The sequence below is a fragment of the Salmo trutta genome, chromosome 3 (genome assembly GCF_901001165.1).
Source record: "Salmo trutta chromosome 3, fSalTru1.1, whole genome shotgun sequence".
NCBI lineage: Eukaryota > Metazoa > Chordata > Actinopteri > Salmoniformes > Salmonidae > Salmo > Salmo trutta.
Window position 1 is genome coordinate 20,827,365 of NC_042959.1, and position 14,660 is coordinate 20,842,024.

Here is a 14,660-nt window from a genome sequence, read left to right on the forward strand (position 1 = left end):
ACATGCCCCCTTATGGAAATCAAATGCCCTGTCTTTCAAGCACAGTTCCAGCAACTACGGTGGATGTGTAACCAGACCAGTGGAGTACAGTACATCTTATCTCAATTCTATGAAAATAGTATAGAACTGAATCAAGGCCCTGATTGAAGACCATAAGAAAATATCGCAAGGGATGGATAGAAATGTACAGAATGGCTACTTGGAGGAAAATGGGGAGGGTCATGCTTTTTCAGTTTCAGTCAAGGGCAGGGTTTAATATTTTTTTAATCTAGTACAGGGGAGGGTCATGCAATTTGTGATTAATTAAACATCAATATCTCTCAGTGTTTTAGAATTAGTTGCTTATTAGGCTATATATCGATGTGTGCCTGATGCCACCCCTCATCTCTGATTCTCCACTGGGCACGCAATATCAAGTGTGCCTATGGGCTATTTAGTGTGGTCTCAATCAAATTATCCATAGCCTATGGGCTACGAAGTGCATGCTCGGAGAAGCACAGCGCAAAGTTATATTTCTAAGATAGCTGCTGGGATGGCGTAAATAAAACTGGACTGCATTACACACGGCAATGGATACTCCAACTCTGAGCCCTGGCCTGCTCTGCTCTTACTGATCCAAAACTGTTTTGTGTGCTGCCTAACCAATGGCTGTGCTGCATAGGCTTATTCAGAAAATAATTGTTGATTAAGCCTAGTCCCAAAAATTCACTATCTTGCGCATGGACTAGCCTTTAGCCTATGTTCTGTTCAGTTTGAGAAGGAGCACGTGAAGATGAGGACCGGAGGTCAACTTTGATAGCTTGTTACTACTAGAATAGATTTTATTAAAAACAAAATGTTTGTCACGTTGTATAAGGATCGGAGACAGGTGCATTAATCCGTAATAGGGGGTTTTAATACACCCAAATTACACAACATGCCATGAAAGGCACGGGGACGAAGCCCAAAACAAACACGTATACAAAACACACAGGGATGTAACCCAAACAAAAGAGCGAGGTTAAACCTTAAAACGAATAAATACACGGGACAAGACTTGTAATAACAATTGCATGGGACACGCAGCACGGAAGCCGAAACACAGGTACTCACAGGACCAACGGACATGATAAGGATAACCGACCAGGACACTGGGGAACAGAGGGCACATATCTACAATTACTAATCAGGGGAAATGGGAACCAGGTGTGCGTAATTAGAAAGTTCATGACGCCTAGAAGCGGGTGCTGTAGCACTCCGGAGCTGGTGCACAGAATGAGCAGCAGTACCAGGGGAATCCGTGACAGTACCCCCCCCGACGCAGGATGACACCAGCCTCGAGGACGACCACAGAGATGCGGTTCGGTCAGGGCCAGTTGCAGCTGCTGAAGATGTGGTCGTGTCTGACGGGACATTCCCGCTGTCTCCATTTAGGGTTGGTTATTCCGTCACGTTGTATAAGGATTGGAGACAGGCGCAGGAATACATAATAGGGGGTTTTAATACTCCACTCAAATTACACAACATGCCATGAAAGGCACAGGGACGAAGCCCAAAACAAACATGCATACAAAACACAGAGGGATGTAATCCAAACAAAAGAACGAGGTTAAACCTCTAATAAATACACGGGACGAGACCCGTAATAACAATACACAGGATGAGACCCGTAATAACAATACACTGGATGAGACCCGTAATAACAATACACAGGATGAGACCCGTAATAACAATACACTGGATGAGACCCGTAATAACAATACACGGGACGTGACCCGTAATAACAATACACAGGATGAGACCCGTAATAACAATACACAGGATGAGACCCGTAATAACAATACACGGGACGTGACCTGTAATAACAATTGCACAAAACAACAACACAGGTACTCACAAGACCAACGGACATGGTAACAATAACCAACCTGGACACTGGGGAACAGAGGGCACATATATAAACTCAGCAAAAAAAGAAACATGTCAACTGCATTTATTTTCAGCAAACTTAACATGTGTAAATATTTGTATGAACATAAGATTCAACAACTGAGACATAAACTGAACAAGTTCCACAGACATGTGACTAACGGGGGGGGGGGGGGGGGTCAAAAGTAAAGTAACAGTCAGTATCTGGTGTGGCCACCAGCTGCATTAAGTATTCCAGTGCATCTCCTCCTCATGGACTGCACCAGATTTACCAGTTCTTGCTGTGAGATGTTACCCCACTCTTCCACCAAGGCATCTGCAAGTTCCCAGACATTTCTGGGGGTATGGCCCTAGCCCTCACCCTCCGATCCAACGGGTCCCAGACGTGATCAATGGGATTGAGATTCGGGCTCTTCGCTGGCCATGGCAGAACACTGACATTCCTGTCTTGCAGAAAATCACGCACAGAATGAGCAGTACGGCTGGTGGCATTGTCATGCTGGCGGGTCATGTCAGGATGAGCCTGCAAGAAGGGTACCACATGAGGGAGGAGGATGTCTTCCCTGTAACGCACAGCGTTGAGATTGCCTGCAATGACAACAAGCTCAGTCCGATGATGCTGTGACACACCGCCCCAGACCATGACGGACCCTACACCTCAAATCGATCCCGCTCCAGAGTACAGGCCTTGGTGTAACGCTCATTCCTTCGACGATAAATGCGAATTTGACCATCACCCCTGGTGAGACAAAACCGCGACTTGTCAGTGAAGAGCACTTTTTGCCAGTCCTGTCTGGTCCAGCGTCAATGGGTTTGTGCCCATAGGCAACGTTGTTGCCAGTGATGTCTGGTGAGGACCTGCCTTACAACAGGCCTACAAGCCCTCAGTCCAGCCTCTCTCAGCATATTGTGGACAGTCTGAGCACTGATGGAGGGATTGTGCGTTCCTGGTGTAACCCGGGCAGTTGTGGTTGCCATCCTGTACCTGTCCCGCAGGTGTGATGTTCGAATGTACCGATCCTGTGCAGGTGTTGTTACACATGGTCTACCACTGCGAGGACAATCAGCTATCCGTCCTGTCTCCCTGTAGCGCTGTCTTAGGCGTCTTACGGACATTGCAATTTATTGCCCTGGCCACATCTATAGTCCTCATGCCTCCTTGCAGCATGTCTAAGGCACATTCACACAGATGAGCAGGGACCCTGGGCATCTTTCTTTTAGTGTTTTTCAGAGTCAGTAGAAAAGCCTCTTTAGTGTCCTAAGTTTTCATAACTGTGACCTTAACTGCCTACCGTCTGTAAGCTGTAAGTGTCTTAACGACCGTTCCACAGGTGCATGTTCATTAATTGTTTATATTACATTGAACAAGCATGGGAAACAGTGTTAAAACCCTTTAGAATAAAGATCTGTGAAGTTATTTGGAATTTTACGAATTATCTTTGAAAGACGGGGTCCTGAAAAAGGGACATTTCTTTTTTTGCTGAGTTTACACTTACTAATCAGGAGAAATGGGGACCAGGTGTGCGTAATTAGACAGTTCAGTGACGCCTAGAATTGGGTGACGTAGAACTCCGGAGCTGGTGCACGGAAAGAGCAGCAGTACCAGGGGAATCCGTTACAATGTTTCTTGCCCTTTATGTATTTATCAGAGTTACTGACCTCACAATAAGCCAGATTCGAGTAACGCACATTGTGGTGCTGAAACTTGAAGTAGTAGCCACGGCACAATCAATCAGAAATTGCCAGCTCATAGTGCTGAAAGTAGGACATTTTGAGTTGGCATAATTCATTTCAAACATCTTCATTTTAATTACACTTTACTAACAACAAGAGGGCTTTGTGTTTGAACATATTTATTTATTTTGAAACAATAAGAGGTAGGCCTACCTGTTTGACAGAAAGAATTAAGCTATAGGCTACTATATCCATAGAATTCCTCCACCCACCATGCACTCCTTAAATAGCCTACCTCCGTTTCAGTGAAGGGCTGTTAAGTTCAAACCAAGACTCAAATTGAGAGGAATGAGAGGGTATACCATAGGCCTACCTTCTATTAAAGAACATGACAAAAAGCACAGGCCTATCCCTTGTTAGCTTAAGATTTTGAAGAAAATAAAACGGATCCGATCGTATTAAGTGATCAAAAACAGAGCTTTGGTCAGCGATGCTTTATGGTAGAAGCAAGCTTTAGAATATCAGGGAAAGACGTAACTCTGATGCATATGGGAGTGCCATTGTTTAATTTCTTTGACATTCAGAGGCTGAGCTACAACCCTCTACAGCCGAGGAGACAAAAAATGAACTTTGCTTGGGAAGTAATCTAATTCTGTCACTATCAATTGATTAAGCTATTCACTTTTTGAACAATAGAACCCAGACAGCTTTTTAAACCCAGACAGCTTTTAGGGAAACACTTGTGACCTTCGCTCGTTAGGTTAAGCCACGGAAGAAGAGCAGCCAGCAGTTAAAACTTCAGTAGGCCTACTCTGTCTGGGGTGGAAAGTTAGGCCTAACTTTTGAAAGTACCATGCTCAGATTCCTAATGACATCTCAGAATTAAGTATTTGCAAACAGGGACAGTTTCGTTGCAAACAAGACACACTGATTTGGCATTATAGAAAAATGATAAGATGAACACAGTGTTCTCTCTCTTTCCATTCTTAGCCTTTCATTTCGGTCATTAAAAAGATTCTACTAATATGTGAAGTAGAATTGCATGAAAGGTTTATTAAAGGCAATTTGTTCTCAGACCTGCAAATATAATGATAGATTAATTCAATGCTTTTACTATAAAAGAGATCTTTCCACCCCTACTCTTGTCCATGGTGACCTGTGAACCAAAAACCTTCTGGCCCGCAGCCCTGTATGCTATCAAAATTCCTGCGTTGCCCTCTAATGCTTACAGGACGAATAACAGTTTCTAAAACTGCATATCGAAGGCTCTGGTCTCTCCAAGAAGTGAGGGTAAACGGTAGACATGCTCTCTACTATCCACTTTGTTTTAATTATTATTTTGGGTACAGAGAGGGTTTAGCTAAAATATATTTTGCTGAAGGGAGGGCCATCCATTTTCATTTGGGAGAGGTCCGATTTTCTCCATGTAACCCTAACGTTCACTCCCTAAATAAGACAAACCTTGAGGCCATGAGATGTGGAGCCTTGTGAAGGACAGGCAGTGCTGTTTGTGCAGCTCCAAGGTCAGCTGATGGCTGTTCCCTGAGTGACTCAGAGCTAGAGGTGTGCGTCCCCTATGGGCCCTGGTCAAAAGTAGTGCACTACATAAGGAATAGTGCCATTTGGGACGCAGAGCCAAGGAAAGTCCTCAGCCAGGGATAACTGGGCCAATAGCATCCCTCACGCAGATTGAGGTGGAGCGGGAGAAAGGGTCAGCGAGGCATTCTAATGAGCCCCACTGATATGGACAAAAAGGTACAACTAAACACCATGAAACACTTTGAAATTACAATGGAAAACTTGTCAATGTTACTCAGGGCAGACTTACTTCGAACAATGGGTGATAAAATAAAAAGTCTGTGACTCGCTGTTGGAATATTTTCATATGAACACAGCAGAAAGTTTGTTTGAGGCCAACATCGTTTATTTCAATGATCCTTAGGAGAGAACATCTATTCTAGTTCACTAACTCAAACCCTTTCAACCTTCAGTTAATTGGCAGACAATGAATGGTCAGAAAGATTATGCAGCTTTGGTCAGTGTTATGTTACGTGACTGTGACCAGGCAGGACTGGGGAATTGGTCAAGGTTATTTCCATGTAGAAGGACCCATGAGCTTCAACATGTGAAGTTCATAGGAGCATGTCAAATTGGGTGTCATATGAAAGGTAATATTTTTTTTGTTTTTATATTAAGGCATATATTAATTTTTCAACCATTTTCCATCCTAAAAATTTGGAATAAGCAAAGGTCCATCTGGTCAAACAGATGGAAAAGGGGTATTAGAAAACATCAACCAGAAAAAGTTTTTTAAAAGTATTAGAAATACATGAAAACACATTATACCATGTAATTGTTGAATACTCGTTTCTGATTGGCTTGAAGGGCATTCTAGAGCGTGCATTTCCCTAGAAAGCATAGAATATCAGCAAGGTAGAATTCATAGGCTATAGCTAATTCTTATATATTATATGTTTGAGCTGCTATTGAAAGCAATAGTCGAATTTAAAACATTATTGGCATTGTTGAATTCGATTTTCATAATAGCAAGCTAGGACTGATGGTTTGGTTAGCTAAACTAGCAAGTCTGTTGGTTTGGTTACCAAGGCAACTACTGTAGCTGTCTAGTAAACTTGCTACCTGCTTCAGTGGATGTTGAACACACCTCTACCTGCAAATGAACAACATTTTTTGTGGCAAATTATAAAGTGATAGCCATGGTATGAAAGGATAATCAACTCGGGGCTCTATGCGTTCTCTGGAAAATACTGCGACTCCAGGGAAGGTTAGTTCCACTCCGCTAGCTAGCGTGTGGTGAAACACACCTTCCACGTCGTTCATTCATTTCCATAGAACGCATAGCCCCCCCATTGATTATCCCTTACATAATGTTGAATTAAAGTCCCCTGCCAACTAATAAAAACACATATTTAGTTTGGGACATATAATTCTGCCTTCAGTAAGTTAAAGAAACATTGCCTTGTGCCTTGTAATTCTGTTACCAAAAACCCAAAACTCATTTCTCCCCCTCATGAGGGAGGATAATTTAATTTCACAAGTAAAGGTAGACCTATTAATTAGTTATAGTGTTTTTACTGATATAAATGTTGTTTATGTAATGGAATTGCTGAACAATCGGTAACAGAATTTCTGCAATTGAATTGGCTACAATGGGAATTCATAGTAATCACAAACCACAGTTGGGTTCCCAAATTTGGACAGCACAGTACAGTATAGTTCAGTACAGTACAGTAGAGCACAGCACAGCACAGGAGAGTACAGTACAGTACAGTATAGTTCAGTACAGTACAGTAGAGCACAGCACAGCACAGGAGAGTACAGTACAGTACAGTATAGTTCAGTACAGTACAGTAGAGCACAGCACAGCACAGGAGAGTACAGTACAGTACAGTATAGTTCAGTACAGTACAGTAGAGCACAGCACAGCACAGGAGAGTACAGTACAGTACAGTATAGTTCAGTACAGTACAGTAGAGCACAGCACAGGAGAGTACAGTACAGTACAGTTCAGTACAGTACAGTAGAGCACATCACAGGAGAGTACAGTACAGTACAGTTCAGTACAGTACAGCACAGGAGAGTACAGTACAGTACAGTTCAGTACAGTAGAGCACATCACAGGAGAGTACAGTACAGTACAGTATAGTTCAGTACAGTACAGTAGAGCACAGCACAGGAGAGTATAGTACAGTACAGTTCAGTACAGTAGAGCACATCACAGGAGAGTACAGTACAGTACAGTATAGTTCAGTACAGTACAGTAGAGCACAGCACAGGAGAGTACAGTACAGTACAGTTCAGTACAGTACAGCACAGGAGAGTACAGTACAGTACAGTTCAGTACAGTAGAGCACATCACAGGAGAGTACAGTACAGTACAGTATAGTTCAGTACAGTACAGTAGAGCACAGCACAGGAGAGTATAGTACAGTAAAGAAAAGAAAAGTAGAGTATAGTTCAGTACAGTCCACAGGAGAACACACTAGAGTTGAGTACACTATAATGTACTGTACTGTACTGAACTATAACTGACTACTGAATGTACTGTACTCTACTGTACTGTACTAAACTCTACTGTACTCTACTGAACTCTACTGTACTCTACTCTACCGTACTCTATTGAACTCTACTGTACTCTACTCTACTGTACTGTACTGTTCTAAACTCTACTGAACTCTACTATATTCTTGTTTGGCATACATTTTAAATAAATGTTTCCATGGAATTGCCCTAAACTCTGACTCACAGCAATGACTGTGGATGACTGCATTGACTGCAGCCACACAGAACTAACAGAGAGAGAGGTGTAGGCGTATAGCTGAATGGAAATGCATCCAATGCACATAGCCTACAGCTGAGTCACTCTCATAGATCTGCCAAATGCGGTGATGATGCGCTGACCGTGGGATGATGTACTGACCATAGGATGATGCACTGGATTATAATCTGCAGATGGTCTCATGTTCCAACTAGTAACCTGACATGACACAACCATTGCACCTGGATGCAGATTAAGTTCAATCTCAACCAGGATAGAAATTGAGCGCTATATATCCAGGTTATTGCGGCATCCGAATATTCCGCTCATGTGATAACATAACATTTAACACGTCCTGGAACTTCCTGGTGATGATTATATGTTATTTTGTAAGACTGCAGCCCATTTTGTGCGGTAGTACATCCTTACACAAATAATGCGAGCAACCAACTAAACCTGCAGTTTATGGCTGGGCATATTTTGAGTAGATAAGAGCAAAATATTCGGCAGGAAGGAGGAGCCTTCCAGCCGAGCCACACAAACACACACCCTTCACATAAAATGCATCCCATTAAACATTAAACACAAACGACAAGGCCAACATTCCAGACAGTCCACATCAAACCTCTGTGAACAGTATCCGCTATCTGCAGTCTGGACAAAGACAAGAGCTACCTCCACCGAGGCTAATTGACTGACTTTGTGTCTGTGGAAGAACTCTAATTTTTAATGGCTTAAGAGCTGCTAACACTGGGCAACAGCTGAAAGGACTCAAGTTTGGTCTAGTATACAGCTTTGCCATTTTATAACAAAGTCTTTTTTTCACATTAAGTGTATATAATGTCCACAGGCTTTGGAAGCGTGCTGTTGAATGAACACCCAATAGTAGAATGTAGTTATTAAATAATTCAAATATCAGGCCCGAATGAGGTACAGTCTGTCACTCAAGAAATCCCCTCAGAAAAAAACTTTCTGCTTAGCCTATATAATGTGGTGACAGATATAGGACAGTAACTTAGCCTATATAGTGTGGTGACAGATATAGGACAGTAACTTAGCCTATATAATGTGGTGACAGATATAGGACAGTAACTTAGCCTATATAATGTGGTGACAGATATAGGACAGTAGCTTAACCTATATAATGTGGTGACAGATATAGGACAGTAGCTTAACCTATATAATGTGGTGACAGATATAGGACAGTAGCTTAACCTATATAATGTGGTGACAGATATAGGACAGTAACTTAGCCTATATAATGTGGTGACAGATATAGGACAGTAGCTTAACCTATATAATGTGGTGACAGATATAGGACAGTAGCTTAACCTATATAATGTGGTGACAGATATAGGACAGTAACTTAGCCTATATAATGTGGTGACAGATATAGGACAGTAACTTAGCCTATATAATGTGGTGACAGATATAGGACAGTAACTTAGCCTATATAATGTGGTGACAGATATAGGACAGTAACTTAGCCTATATAATGTGGTGACAGATTTGGGACAGTAACTTAGCCTATATAGTGTGGTGACAGATATAGGACAGTAACTTAGCCTATATAATGTGGTGACAGATATAGGACAGTAACTTAGCCTATATAGTGTGGTGACAGATATAGGACAGTAACTTAGCCTATATAATGTGGTGACAGATATAGGACAGTAACTTAGCCTATATAGTGTGGTGACAGATATAGGACAGTAACTTAGCCTATATAATGTGGTGACAGATATAGGACAGTAACTTAGCCTATATAGTGTGGTGACAGATATAGGACAGTAACTTAGCCTATATAATGTGGTGACAGATATAGGACAGTAACTTAGCCTATATAATGTGGTGACAGATATAGGACAGTAACTTAGCCTATATAATGTGGTGACAGATATAGGACAGTAGCTTAACCTATATAATGTGGTGACAGATATAGGACAGTAACTTGTCCTATATCTGTCACCACATTATATAGGCTAGTAACTTAGCCTATATAATGTGGTGACCAATATAGGAGCCTTCCAGCCAAACTTATATAATATATCATTCTTATTTTATTTTATTTTTTCCTTTATTTAACTAGGCACGCCAGTTAAGAACAAATTCTTATTTTCAATGACGGCCTAGGAACAGTGGGTTAACTGCCTGTTCAGGGGCAGAACGACAGATTTGTACCTTGTCAGCTAGGAGATTTTAACTTGCAACCTTTCGGTTACTAGTCCAACGCTCTAACCCCTAGGCTACCCTGCCGCCCCAATGTGGTGACCGATATAGGACAGTAACTGCTTCTCTGTGTACGTGACGAGCTGCTAACTGGCTAACACATGTTGTCCAGCTCACTCTTTAAGACGCCGTCACATTTCACACTTGAACTTGTTTGACGCTGTGGATCAGCTGAACGAGGTGAGATCATCAGACACATGGTCACAGGCACACACTGAAATGACTTTGCACGTCAAGCTTTCATGACAGACACATTAGTAGCACTCCACTGACCGACATGCATCCTAACACATGGCAACAACACAAAGCACCAATTCAAACAACAGTGTAAGCAGAGAGAGAGAGAGAGAGAGAGAACGTGATGCTCCTTGTGGTGATAGGCTGCTATGTATGTGGTTAGCTTAGCTGGCTATTGTTTGAGCTTCACGCTAGTAGTCAAACCACAACCCAGCCACCCCAATTTAATCAAGCATCGGATACATAGTGTGCTGACTAAAAATACCCAAGATACATACGCATCAGTCTCAACAAAAAGTACCCGGACTGAGAGGTGCAACCTTGAATTTGCACCAATCAAATGATGCCAGCAGACGATGACGCGCCAGAAACGAGACAGCAGAAAAACCTCTGCACCAGTCCAGGCTGATTGTCAATCACTATTGTGGTTGGTCATCTTTTGCCACCATAACGTTTTAACAGAGTAATAACTGAGTAAGAGCACAGTTTCTAAACCCAGAGGCGCTGGGAACGCTTGCGAAACAGGCCAAGCAGATCAGGCCCGGGTTTGGGGTTTGAGAAGTCAATGAGAGAAGTGAAAAATTCTTCCTTAGTTGTTGAAATCTAAAAGGCACAACACAACCAAAATTCGAGCCAATGCCTTAAGTAGTTGAACATGTTATTACTCCAACCTCGTGAAAGTGACAAATTGACACGTTTTCATTTTCATCAAAAACAACTTCATATCAAAGGAGTGCCTTTGATTTGACAGCCTGCACATGCACAGTTTGGCACGAGACCCGATGGCGTGTTTCTACGCATGAGCTTAGCTAGCCAATGTCGCTATGACATTGCCTACAAGTGTGATCGGGGATTTCAATTGGAGAAGCAGTTTCTGCCTATCTCCATACTGTACTGTCTTTGGTAATAGCCTATATGGGTCATGGGAAGAAAAGCTAAATATTCTAGTCATGGCAAAGTTTACCAAGTCTTAATTAAAGCTACTGCTGAGACATTGCATTGTTGTTTTGGAGCTGGTTAACATATATGACCTCTAACATTAGTATATCTTGGCCAAACAAGACACGTTATGTAGTTTACAAGACATCAACACTAAGGTTAACCTGATGACAGTACATATGGAGATATGGAGTCCATTTTTATTGTTTGGACTGGAGTCAAATGCTTCACATTGTGTGAGGCAACATGCAGGCTGGATGGGGTTACAGGTGGAATTTCCCCTGGCTCCCATTTCTCTTTGACGTCACTTCTGCCGCTTGGCTGTAGCGCTGCCTACTGAGATATCAGAGGACGGAGAACTCAGGTGACAGAGTTGTTGAAACCAAATCACTGTGAAATAAGGAACTTTACAAAGCAAGTTCCCCCACTGTCTTTCAACAGAAACGGGCGGCCACAGTTAGATACCTACGGTGTGAAATAGGGAAGTATGACGATGCTGTTTCAGGTTTTCTGTGTAAATTTGGTTCCTTTATTTGAGTGAGTCGCTTCACATTTCGGTCAACTTACATACCTACTTACATAGTCAGAGAAACATATAAACATTGCCACCTTGTGGTTACTCGAGAGGTGTCAAATGACACTAATTTACCTCAGAGAGACTGATCACTGGACTTGATTGGAAAGAAAACTTCAAACCAGGCATCTCAAGAGACATTACAGGGGCTTCTAATCTAAAGCTTTTTCAGAGGATGTGATAGAGCATGTTTCCCACGTCATCTGACTTGAACCCTGACCAAAAAGGATATGACAAACACAAGAGTCATTTCATTCACTCACCTGTCTCTGTCAAGGCCACTATGTAAGGTATCTGTCCTTTGTGAGGCTATAGTGGTGCTTCAGATGCAGCATAAAAGTCTGATACAAGTGAGCTGGTAAGATCGATATCCAGAAGCCCATTAGGGCAGCTCTCTGCCGGTTAAGAAAAGCCTCAAGACTGAGGCCGGGACAATGACAGGAACAAAGGAGCACAGCTCTCCCATCGTCTGGAGTCATCGTCACCCAGTCACTCCTCAGCGGCTCGGGCTGCTGTGCCCTGCTGATGGTGACATCACGGTCACACCATAAGTACCAGGGATACCATTTGCCCCAGCCAGGCAGTCACAGAGGCTAGTGTTCCCAGTCAGTGTGTATAAACACACTATCAACTGCAACCTGATGCCTGGCCTGTTCTCATCATGCTAATCCAAGCACTGTCTCATGAAAGGCAAGGGAAGTTAGTCCCTCAAAGTCCCTTTGTGCGGGAGAAATCCCTTCAGCAACAAAGTTCAAAGGCAGGGAAGGCAGGGTCATTGATGCACATGACTGTCAAGGCCGAGAGAGAGAGAGAGAGAGAGAGAGGGAAGGAGGGAAAGAGGGTGGAACTGAGTAGTGTGGAGTGAGGCAGGCACCATGGAATTTTTTTTAAACTATGCATGAAGTCTGTGCATGCAACATATGCTAGAGACCACTACACTGCAGACAAGTATATTTAGGAGCTCTTGTTGGAGATAATTGGTTTCAGAAGACTGAGATTTCCAATTATCTGCCAGGCCTCTGGGATAGGTGGGCTGTGTTGCAGGGGGGGGGGGCAGTGGAGGAGAGGTGGGGTCAGAGGGACCAGCTGATCTCTGTTGCTGACGGGCTGAGCTGAGAACCGCAAGAATCCCCCCCGCCCACCGGATAACAAGAGCACAAGTATTCCCCTGTCTCGCCCCTCCCTTTCTCCAGACAACAGCAGGCACGGAAGGCCAATGAGATTTCTCAGCTTGCAATGTCCCTGAGGCCAGCATCTTAACCGAAAAATGTAAACATCTGGCAAACATTTATATTGGCCACAGATATGTTGAGGAGCTCAAGTCATTTGAGAAAACACGGTTTAGTGGAGATCCAAGCATCACATTTTTTGGAGGGTGAAGGTCATTTATTACATGAAAATAAGCATGAACATGTTAGATGACCATGATGAGCAGACATGGTTCAGACAAGTGCCCCAGAAAGAAGGGGTCTTTCTCAACCTCTTGAACTGAATGACAAATTTCAAGATAGAGTAGTGAAACATTGATAATGGTACCGCATGCCATTACTAATACTCAGAGGAAATTAGAAGCACTGGTGCATTGACAGACTATTCTCCAATAGTAAATACAGAGTCTGAAGAGCAATTGGTTATGCTTATTAATGTGATGTCTAATACTTCTGATGGCAACAATAGGGTGCAGTTGAACTCCTCTTTACATAACAGATCATTAACAATCCATTTCTTTCAGGACTGTATAATTGATCCCTCACACTCACATGAAGCACAAATGGCCACTGGACCCGGGAGACACTGGAGAGACAGGCTAGCTCTGTCAGCAGCACACAACAGCTTCACACATTTACCACACAGTCACATGGCAGGCATGGTAGTGGCACAATGACACAGCTTCTCCGTAAGAGGGTTAATAAAGCAAAACAGTAGGTTATTCAGACTAGAGGCTTTTCACATCAAATGTGGCGTCAGTGGCAAAACATTGGTTTAATAGAACTCTTGAATTTGAGAAATTAAAGTAGTCCATATCTGTAGTAGCCTAGGTGAATATACAGTATAAGTTATAAACTTCTTATTTACTTTGTTGTGGATTTACATAAATAAATACCTTATGTATGCTATATGAAAATGAATTAAATAAATATAAGACGTTACTAAATACCTCTCATAAACTTATTGAAAGGGAGGGTTCGAGAAAATAAGGGACTGCTTGGGAGGGACTGCTTGGGAGGAGGTAACACAACTGTTAGATTAATACACATTCCAGACTAATAGTCAAGACTGCATTAAAAAAAACTGAAGTACATCATTAGCTATTCGAGTAGCGAAGACTCACCTTTAGTCCTTATCTTATAGCCAAGCGTCAGACATTTAAAATTCCAATGTCTTATGCCTCATGAATGATGGCTTCATCAACATCGGCCAGTAGCCAAATATCTTCAGTAGGCACTTATCAGCATCTTGGTAATATTCCCCCCAAAATATGTATTTCTTCAAATGTGAGATGAAAGCTCGACATCATCCGTACAGCACAACGACTGAGGCAACTCCAGTTTCACTACTTTCTCGTGCTTGACGAAAGGTTACACCGTTTTTTTCTGCTTTTTTTCTTACCGAAAGCTTATGCGTGGGGAATTCCTACCAGTCACATTTTCCCTAACCTGACGTAACAGGCGTAAAAGAAACCATAAGACATGATTGTCTAGCATTTAAAACTATGGAGAAACAGGACGTTATGAAAAAATTATGTCATGTTGGTTACTCTTATTGAGAAGACTAAAAACTTACCGGTATAGACTAAAATAAACTAGGCCTATCTGAATT

At 42.4% G+C, this 14,660-nt stretch overlaps 1 protein-coding gene across 1 annotated transcript in view; it reads right to left on the minus strand.

Annotated features, from left to right (window-relative positions):
- The window catches only part of elf1 (E74-like ETS transcription factor 1), an 81,841-nt gene extending 67,399 nt beyond the window's left edge, over nt 1-14,442 (minus strand). The window contains exon 1 of the mRNA XM_029726073.1: nt 14,173-14,442. The gene's annotated coding sequence lies outside the window, so the exon portion shown is untranslated. The remainder of the gene's footprint in view (nt 1-14,172) is intronic.
- Between the last annotated feature and the right edge of the window lie 218 nt (nt 14,443-14,660).